The following is a 10,541-nucleotide window of genomic DNA, read 5'->3' on the forward strand; positions in this document are numbered from 1 at the left end:
TCTTACTGAATTAAACTTGTTTGGGGATCTTTTAGAAATTATTAAATACACAAAACCTAATAAATTTTTTTTTATATGTGAGTGTATTAATAAACTGTTTAATAACAGAAGGAATGTTGGGGTACAATAAAACATACAGTCATCATATCGCAGAGTGGAACAAGCAAGAAGAAAGCGTGAATGAAAAGGGTGCCCGTTGTAATGTTCCTTATAATGCTTTTCTAACACATTGTTTAATAAACCATGACACTACCACAGGGGTTATATTATATGTGTTGGCATAAGGTTTATAAATGGTTACAAATTCTTTTGAAATGGGTCTTATAAGAACATTGGCCCTCATTCAGAGCCGCTCGCTATTTGCGGTCGTTCGTTCTAAAACAAGGGGTGGCTATTCAAATGAACCATTCGCTAATTGCGGTCTGTTCACGCCTCTAAGTCTGAACGAGCGAGCAAAACTTGCGGTTGTAATTTTGAAAAATACGCCCCCTTGCCGCTCGCACCATACGTCATGTCCGCTATTTATTAGATTAATCGAGTACATCGAACAGCGTATGAACTGCTCGCTATTCTTGTAGCTGGTTTTTTCAACCGCTATTTTGCGAGCAGTTCTGAGTAAAAAAAAACCCAAGTGACGTGGTCAATGACGCTGCTGTATTAATTATGCACTCCCTTAAAATGCCCATTTTGACCTTTAAGCACGCCTGCTTTCAGATCTCAACTTCCCCATTTTCAAGCACCTTCTCCTGTTACCACCCACATACGCCTCATTCTGTCACTCAAAATAGCAGGCATTCGCTATATAGCGAACAAACGATTTTCGGCCGCACTGACTGGTTTGCACATGCGTATTAAAATCCGTACGCATGCGCAGTTGTGCGAACATCGGTCGGAACGAACGAGCGGCCGCTTAGGAGCGGCTCTGAATCAGGCCCTTTGCTACTTGATGCAAAGGTAACACAACAGAAAAATCTAAAAGAAACATATGAAATAACTATTGTGTAAGAACGGTAAATAGAAGTACAAATGGTATATGGAAAAGTACAAGCACCTCTTTACACTGTCCCAAAGCTATAAGGTTGGTTTAGGATTTGGTAACATAACAACATTTGGTACATAGGGAATTAATAAACAATATCGCAGACATATTGTGGTAAGAGAGTTTCAAGCAATAAAACACTGAATTAAAATGCAGCACACACTACCTTACAGCTGTGACTTTGGATATTGTGTCACATTACAAACAGTATATGAGTTAAAGTGTTGTACATACATCACAAATTCTTCTGATGCAGAAGAAATAAAATAAAAGTTAAATGAAATTACTCAGGTTAAAAATGAATTTGCTGATTAAATAAACATGATGGTACGATTCCCGACAGCTGGTTCACCTGGCTGAACCCCAGCACGTGGTTTGCATGGGTTGAAAATGGGTTTAGCGGCATTATGAACGCAATGGGAAGACTAATATTTTTTGTCATGATAATGTTGATTTTCTATATACTAGTGAAATGCTTCAAGAAGATTTTCCAATGTATTAAGAAGAAATCCGATGTTGCAATCTATGAGAGATATGAACTTTCTTCAGAGATATGAACTTTTTTCGGAGTTATGACCCCTCAAATTTCATGAGGATGGAACTGATAACGCTGGAATATGTGACCGTACATATTCCATCAGCAATTCACGAATATATGCATGCTTATGTCTTTCATTATTATTTTCATTGCAATTAAGAGTACATAGAAATGATTCAGAATATATATTAGTTGTAAGTTGCGGAGGACCGACATGTGTCGAATGGCCTCAGGCCTAGAGATGAGGTCTGCCCTCTCTCTAAAGTAGGCAGGTGTGTGTCTGAAGCAACAGTTATTATTGTTTAATATTGTTTAATCTAAAAGGTATAAGTGTTATTACAGAAATAGGTAGAAATTAGAACTGATGTAAATCATTTCTTCTCTAGCAAAACAGAATAATGGGTTAGTTGAGTATGAACAGACTAGGAGACAGTAGGTCCTAGATCCGTATAAAGAAGAAGGGAGCTAATCAGGATAGCCTTGGCCTATATGCGGTCACCAGTGTTTTGAGAACATAGAAAGGAGATTATAGGTTTTGTTATGATTAAAATAAATAATTAGTGAAATGTTTAGTGCGCATGAATATTGAATTAATTAATTAATATTCGCCATTTTAGAATATGTCAGTAGCAGAGAGGAAAAAGTATAAAAGATTGATCAAAAAGGGGAGGGGTCGGGCAGTCGGGTTGAGCAGGAGAGATCGTAGGTCGAGAGAGTCGCGGCGCGCTGGGCTGTAAGTATAAACATGGGCTGACTGTCACCTTGGGAGTCTATGCTCGGCATTGCAAATAATCATTTTGTTACTGTTGCTGAACTAATGATTTCTTTTGTTGTACGTCTGCTTTGTCAATAATACATGTAGAATTAATTTGCTTTTTTAAGTAAAACATTGTCATTTATTTTAAAGTTGGTATTGGTGTGAATTATTTAATTTCTTCTTATAATAAGTAAGGTTTAAAAATAATATCCGAAACACCTCGCAATATTAGTCCAGAGCCTGCAGGACAAATGGCGCCGAGTCACGGGATTCAGCGCCTTATGTAGAGGAAAACTCTCGCCTCTCGTGAGAGTTCGGCACTCTCGCGAGATCCAACGTCAGGACGCTGATGTCGCGCTCACAGTGAGGATCCGAGTCGGCGGGAACACCCAAGCCTCGGCTCGGTTGGACTCGGATCCCCACTGTTCTGAGCGGTTCAGATTCCACAGAATCCGAACTGCTCTTCCCTAATTTTGTGTAACTGTCCCTGTTAATTGAACTAACAATAACATCGAAGAGTCTTTGGTTATTAATAGCTTTGGATGGGAAATCTCTCCTCTCCTTTACTCTGACCAAGGAACCAAAGAACGCCAGTGATGTGCGGTCAGGTGAGGCAGGTAACGCAGAGCCCTTCCTGTCATACTTCAGTATACACCAGAGTTCTCACTATAAAAATAAGAAAAAATATAATAAAATATTATAAGTACCTTCTTTGTATTATTCTAATAATTTTTATAATCAAAACTCTGTAATACAAAGTGTATTTCAGGTGAGGCGCTGCCTCCCCTGTCTACCTTTTCTGCACATCTCTGATCAAAACACACCAAATGTCCAGCACTATATACTGCTGCACCTTTGTATAATGCCCACATGAACCCTCAGATTCATATATGTATCTGTAACTCTGTGTCTGATACTAGCCAGTGCCTCCCCAGCCATTTACCTCACCGCACGTCACTGCTAGCAGTGCCTCCCCAGCCATTTACCTCACCGCACATCACTGCTAGCAGTGCCTCCCCAGCCATTTACCTCACACGTCACTGCTAGCAGTGCCTCCCCAGCCATTTACCTCACCGCACGTCACTGCTAGCAGTGCCTCCCCAGCCATTTACCTCACCTCACGTCACTGCTAGCATTGTCTCCCCAGCCATTTACCTCACCGCACGTCACTGCTAGCAGTGCCTCCCCAGCCATTTACCTCACCACATGTCACTGCTAGCATTGCCTCCCCAGCCATTTACCTCACCACACGTCACTGCTAGCAGTGCCTCCCCAGCCATTTACCTCACCGCATGTTACTGCTAGTAGTGCCTCCCCAGCCATTTATCTCAGCGCACGTCACTGCTAGCAGTGCCTCCCCAGCCATGTACCTCACCACATGTCACTGCTAGCAGTGCCTCCCCAGCCATTTACCTCACCACACGTCACTGCTAGCAGTGTCTCCCCAGCCATTCAGCTCACCGCACGTCACTGGAGAACACTCACCTGGGAGTGTCGGATGAGATTTTTGTGTGTGTGTATGTGTGGGGGGTCTATAGAACATAATAGAGATCAAACAGGTGTGGGGAACAGAAATATAAACAGAATATAGAGATTAGGGGAGCACAATTTAGATCGGGGGAGGGCGCGACATTGGACATACAGATTTGGGGGAGGTGGGCCACAAACAGGACTGGCGGTCTGAGGGGCATGTGGGAAATATCTGGACCTTGGGAGCCTATTTTTCCATGTACGCTCCCCCATATCGAAAGTTGGCCATGCCACTGACTGCCACCTGTAATATCTCCCCCCTGCACTGGTGCCTCTAGATCATTATTTAGGAATACAATTATTATTACATCTATTGCAAAGAAAGAAAGAAAGCAGGACAATAAACCCCGTAAAGCTCCGTAACCTAGGTGTCACCCTCAACTCAGAACTGCTCTCAGGGCCTGATCAGAGATGGGCGCTAATACTATATTTACTAAGATCGAGCGATTGTTTGCCATTGTGCATGTGCTGCAATTGTCTTGCGATTCCACATGCACAGAGGATCCTTTCACAAAGTGAGTGACAGGTAGTCAGCGTTTGGGGGAGGTAACGGGGGAAGTCATTAAAATGCAGGCGTGTCTGACCGTTTAAACGCCATTACATGGGCGTGCATAAATTAGCCTCTGTGATCTCCTTCGCGGCATGAGAACCCTCTGCGTGTCAGGAGAGCTTGTCAGACCTGCCAAAAGGGCAAGATGGCCAATCTATGCGTGTCTATGTTACCCATATTTACGCAGGTAAGCGACATCGTATGAATATGAGAAGGCAGCGGTTGGTGCGCTTCTGCTGGGGTAAGCATAGGAACTATGGGGCCTAATTTATTATGGATCGCAACTGTGAATGCAATAGCTATTATGCACGCCGTCTCACTGCGATAGTATGCTAATCCACTGCGATCGCTATGCCGTCACAGCACAACATAAGGACGCCCACCTCGCCTTACACACATCCGTAATACTTAGCAAGACTGCAAAACCATCGGTAACATCGAGTAACATCGCAGCCTTGCGCACACTTGCACAAGCTCTGATCAAACTCAGGAATGGCTAACCTTCCAGTGAGAGCTTAGGCTGCGTAAGGCATCGCAGTGGATAATTTATGCGTACCCCTGCAACGCCGTTCAAACGCACTGGTACGCCTTCATTTCTCCGAGTCTGCGTAGTCTCTGCGATCGCAGTCCCGATCTCAGTGGCTGGGTCACGCACGCGCACTGCGATGTATGCACAGAACGCAACAATCGGCTGATTGCGTGCGTATTAGCAGTTGCGAGTCTTGTTGAATCAGGCCCTATTAGCATTATTTTGCAGCTGCGATCAAATTCACATCCATCTCTGAATCAGGCCGCCAATTCCTAACATTCTCTAACATATTCTCATTATTTCCCATATTGCATATTGCAATCCCCTATCACACAAGTTCCTATGTATGTGTGTTATTGCTAACTGGTGAAGTGACAGTGACCCACCGTAGCGGCTAAAGTGGTGACCGCTTCTCCTTCTCGGGGTGTGTAGGGCGGGACTTTAATGTGTATGCCTGGTGTCTGGTCCGGCTCCGTGTATGCAGGGCTTATTTCGCCGGGTAGCGGAGGTGGTGCAGTGAATATGCCCTGAGTGATCCAGGTACTTTGCTGATGCTGCCAGAAGAAATACAGCTGTCTGTGATGTCATCGCGTTTCGTCTCTGATACAGTGGAGACTTTTACGCATTTATCAGAGGGCCTGATTCAGAGCCGCTCGTAAGAGGCCGCTCGTTCGCTCTGAGCGATGTTCACACAACTGCACATGCGAATGGGTCGTAATGCGCATGCGCAAAACAGTCATTGCGATCAGAAATCGTCCGCTCGCAAAACAGCGAGGGGCTGCTAATTTGATTGACAGAATGTACCGTGTGTGGGTGGTAACAGGGGAAGGTGCTTGAAAACGGGGGAGTGGAGATCCGAACGCAGGCGTGCCTAACGGTCAAAATGGCGTTTAATGGGAGTGCATAATTAGTAAAGGAGCGTCATCGGCCACGTCACTTGGTTGTCTTTTAGCCTGAACTGCTCGCAGTGATTGCGGTAAGAAAAACCTACCACAAGCACTGCGAGCAGTTCAGATGCCTTTCGATGTACCCAATTAATCTAATAAATACCGGAGATGACATGTCATGCGAACGGCAAAGGGGCGTCTTTACAAAATAGCGAGCGCATTTTTCGTTCGCTCGCTCAGACGTAGAGGTGTCAACAAACCGCAAAGAGCGAGTGCTCAATTTAAATAGCCGGCCCATTTTTTGGAACGACCGTCCGCAAATAGCGTCCGGCTCTGAATCAGGCCCAGAGTTTCTGGTTCATTCATAAACAGCAACATTATATCTAAACAACGTTGTGATTTTCATACTGTTATTATATGTATCTATGTCTGGCAGCATTTATGTATTATTCGTTGTATCATGTTATACTTATTTTTCTATAAAGTGAAATGATTTATGGTCATTTGTTGTAGCCTCATACTTGTATATATTGTGATATAGATTTAGGCTATTACTTAGTGCAGTGTAATTTCCCCATCTTTTGTCTGTGGTATAGGAAATACCAAATATAGCACTTATAATAAGGAATACTTTCTATAATTTAATCTAATATTCACAGTTTTGTTTACAAATGATTAGATACTAGCTGGGATACCTGGCGTTGCCCGGATTGAAGACTGGACCCTGAAGTACACCTGCAGCTTTTAATTGTTTACATTGCCCTCGCCTATAACCCCATTCCATTCATCCTGAAAAGGACCCCACTCTTTGCTAATATGCATGCAAACAGCGGAGTAACTGTCGTGGGTGCAAGGGGTGCGGCTGCTATGGTGCCTAACCTGCCTCTGTGGCCCACCGCAGCCCCTGCACCCTGTGACGCACACAAGGTGGGCTGGTCCAGTCAGGGCCACCGACGGGGGCCTGGATGGCAGCAATGTTGATTTGATGCCCGTCCGCCAGCTGATTACAGCGAGTGCTCCAGCAGGCAGACATGGAGAGACACACCTGCTGGCTGCTTACGACATACAGGGGGAGGCAAGAGGTTGCTGTAGAGTGACAGGAGGTGAGTTGTTGGGGGGGATTATAATGTGTAAGGGGCATTACTGTGTGGCATAATGTGTAAGGGGCATTACTAGTGTGTGGAATAATGTGTTGTTTGGGGCACTATTACTATGTGACATTATCTGTAAAGGGCCTAACTGTGTGGTACAATGCGTAAGGGGCATTGCTGTGTAGTGTAAGGGGCATTACTGTGTGGCATAATGTATAAGGGACACTACTACTGCGTGGCATTATGTGCATAAGGGTTACTACTGTGTGGCGTAACCTGAATGGGCTCTGGGTGGCATAGCATGAATGGGTTCTGTATGTGTTTTTTTTACCTCTGGGGGGGGCCCTTTTACGATCTTGCTATGTGGCCCCCAAAGTTCTAGTTATGCCCTTGCATGCAAACACAGAGGGCTGACTAATATATATGGTCACTTTAAAAAAGAATCACTATGGATTTAATATGAACTTGCATGAGTCATACAGTTTGACACTTGCTCAGACTGTGAGGGGTAAAATTATACTTTTGTAGCTTTCACACAGGTTTTTGGCTGACTGCCAAATTGCACTTGAGCCAGCCCTGAAACCTTTGTAACGTAAGAGTGTCCCCATTTTTAGGGATTGTTTGACAGTGTGTGGCTCTGACAAACTTCAAACCTAGGCAAAACCCTAATTCTGGTCAAACTACACCACCATGCCAAATTTGGTGGAGCTAGGTCCAAAACTCTAGCCATGCATAAAGGACAAACAGACAGACATGCTTATTACATAGATATGCGTGGACCCCAGTGATTTGGTAAAGCCACCCTCAAATGTTTTTGTTTGGTTTTCATTTTAGATTTCTTTACAATTGGTAAAAGCAGCGAAAATAAATAATGTACTTTGACCTGTTTACATGCAATCCAAAACACCAGATCCGTTTTTTAGATCCGAGATCCGAACTTACTGGTAGACCTGAGGCAGGACTAGGTTCGACTTGGAAGCCCAAACTTTGGGTGAGTTCATTTTTCAGCAAAACCGAACTACCCATATCTACAAGTTATATCCTCCCCAAATTAGTGCTTATATCATCACGTTTTCCTGCACACAAACCGCCACCACTGTCAGCCACCACATGTTTCATTTATTTGGCTTTTCCACTCATCAGGGTCATCATGCAACTGTTTTGCATTAGGAGTGGAATTTTTCCCAATGACTGACTTTTTTAACACTTTCCTAGATTAGTTGTCACAGAGACAGTGAGAGCTGATTACACTCCGTGTGTAGCCAAATTTCCTCTGCAAATATTGACCAGAGCAGATGGCATTAGTACTAATCACTGCATACTGGATAAACCAAGCGAGCACCCAATCACCCTGCATATTGCGCCAGTTATAAGGGAGAGATTTCATCACACTCGGGAACTCAGAGCTTGATAAACAAATCTTACAAGTAATTGAAAGGGAAAAATAATAGTTGTTATTTTGGTTGATTTATTGGATGTTCTGCAGAGAAGTGGTGTGAAACCTATTCCCCTGTAAATTGCATTCACTACAGGAGTGGGACCTGCCATGTGAATTGCGGGACCAATTTACAGAATGGCCGCTGCTTTTAATCAGAGTGTTTTAGGGGGAGGTGTATCAAACCTTGTAAAGAGGGCAAGTGAAGCAGTTACCCATAGCAACCAACCAGCTCCTAGGTATCATTTATCATGTGCATTCTATAAAATGATAGGAATAGCTGAATGGTTGCTATGAGTTACTTCTTCACGTGTCCTATTTAGAGGGTTTGATAGATTTCCCCCTAAAACACGGATTTACAATCTTATAATTCAGCAAAATAAGCACTAGAAAACTTATACAGGGGTCACTGTATTTATACCTCCCGATTCTTGTGGGACAGTCCTGATTCACAGTCTGTGAAAGGGGGTGGGGAGTATTAGTAACAAGTGGGTGGATTGCAATGGGGGTTGTCAGATAAGGGCATATTTGGGGTGAATCGAGGGCTGGGCCTATTATGTCCCGATTTGGCAGGTGTAACTGTTGGGAGTTATGTGTAACTGTTGGCAGGTGTAACTGTTGGGTGTTATGTGTAACTGTTGGCAGCTGTAACTGTTGGGTGTTATGTGTAACTGTAGGCAGGTGTAACTGTTGGCAGGTGTAACTGTTGGGTGTTATGTGTAACTGTTGGCAGGTGTAACTGTTGTGAGTTTTGTGTAAATGTTGACAGGTGTAACTGTTGGGTGTTATGTGTAACTGTTGGGAGTTATGTGTAACTGTTGGCAGGTGTAACTGTTGGGTGTTATGTGTAACTGTTGGCAGGTGTAACTGTTGGGTGTTATGTGTAACTGTTGGCAGCTGTAACTGTTGGCAGGTGTAACTGTTGGGTGTTATGTGTAACTGTGGCAGGTGTAACTGTTGTGAGTTTTGTGTAACTGTTGGTAGGTGTAACTGTTGGGTGTTATGTGTAACTGTTGGCAGGTGTAACTGTTGGGTGTTATGTGTAACTGTTGGCAGCTGTAACTGTTGGGTGTTATGTGTAACTGTTGGCAGGTGTAACTGTTGGGTGTCATGTGTAACTGTTGGCAGGTGTAACTGTTGGGTGTTATGTGTAACTGTTGGCAGGTGTAACTGTTGGGTGTTATGTGTAACTGTTGGCAGGTGTAACTGTTGTGAGTTTTGTGTAACTGTTGGCAGGTGTAACTGTTGGGTGTTATGTGTAACTGTTGGCAGGTGTAACTGTTGGGTGTTATGTGTAACTGTTGGCAGGTGTAACTGTTGGCATGTGTGGTGTGTAACTGTTGGCAAGTGTAACTGTTGGCAGGTGTAACTGTTGGGTGTTATGTGTAACTGTAGGCAGGTGTAACTGATGGCAGGTGTAACTGTTGTGAGTATTGTGTAACTGTTGGCAGGTGTAACTGTTGGGTGTTATGTGTAACTGTTGGGAGTTATGTGTAACTGTTGGCAGGTGTAACTATTCTATGTGTAAAACTGTTGGCAGGTGTAATTGTTGGGAGTTATGTGTAACTGTTGGCAGGTATAACTGTTGGGAGTTATGTGTAACTGTTGGGTGTTATGTGTAACTGTTGGCAGGTGTAAATGTTGGGAGTTTTGTGTAACTGTTGGCAGGTGTAACTGTTGGGAGTTATGTGTAACTGTTGGCAGGTGTAACTGTTGGGAGTTATGTGTAACTGTTGGGAGTTATGTGTAACTGTTGGCAGGTGTAACTGTTGGGAGTTATGTGTAACTGTTGGCAGGTGTAACTGTTGGGTGTTATGTGTAGTTGTTGGCAGGTGTAACTGTTGGGAGTTATGTGTAACTGTTGGGAGTTATGTGTAACTGTTGGCAGGTGTAACTGTGTAACTGTTGGGTGTTATGTGTAACTGTTGGCAGGTGTAACTGTTGGGAGTTATGTGTAACTGTTGGCAGATTTATCTGTTGGGAGTTATGTGTGACTGTTGGCAGGAATAACTGTTGGGAGTTATGTGTAACTGTTGGCAGGTGTAACTGTTGGGAGTTATGTTTAACTGTTGGCAGGTGTAACTGTTGGGAGTTATGTGTAACTGTTGGCAGGTGTAACTGTTGGGAGTTATATGTAACTGTTGGGAGTTATGTGCAACTGTTGGCAGGTATAACTGTTGGGAGT

Source organism: Taudactylus pleione, unplaced genomic scaffold (assembly GCF_031769625.1).
Source record: "Taudactylus pleione unplaced genomic scaffold, aTauple2 ptg000241l, whole genome shotgun sequence".
In the NCBI taxonomy this organism is placed as follows: domain Eukaryota; kingdom Metazoa; phylum Chordata; class Amphibia; order Anura; family Myobatrachidae; genus Taudactylus; species Taudactylus pleione.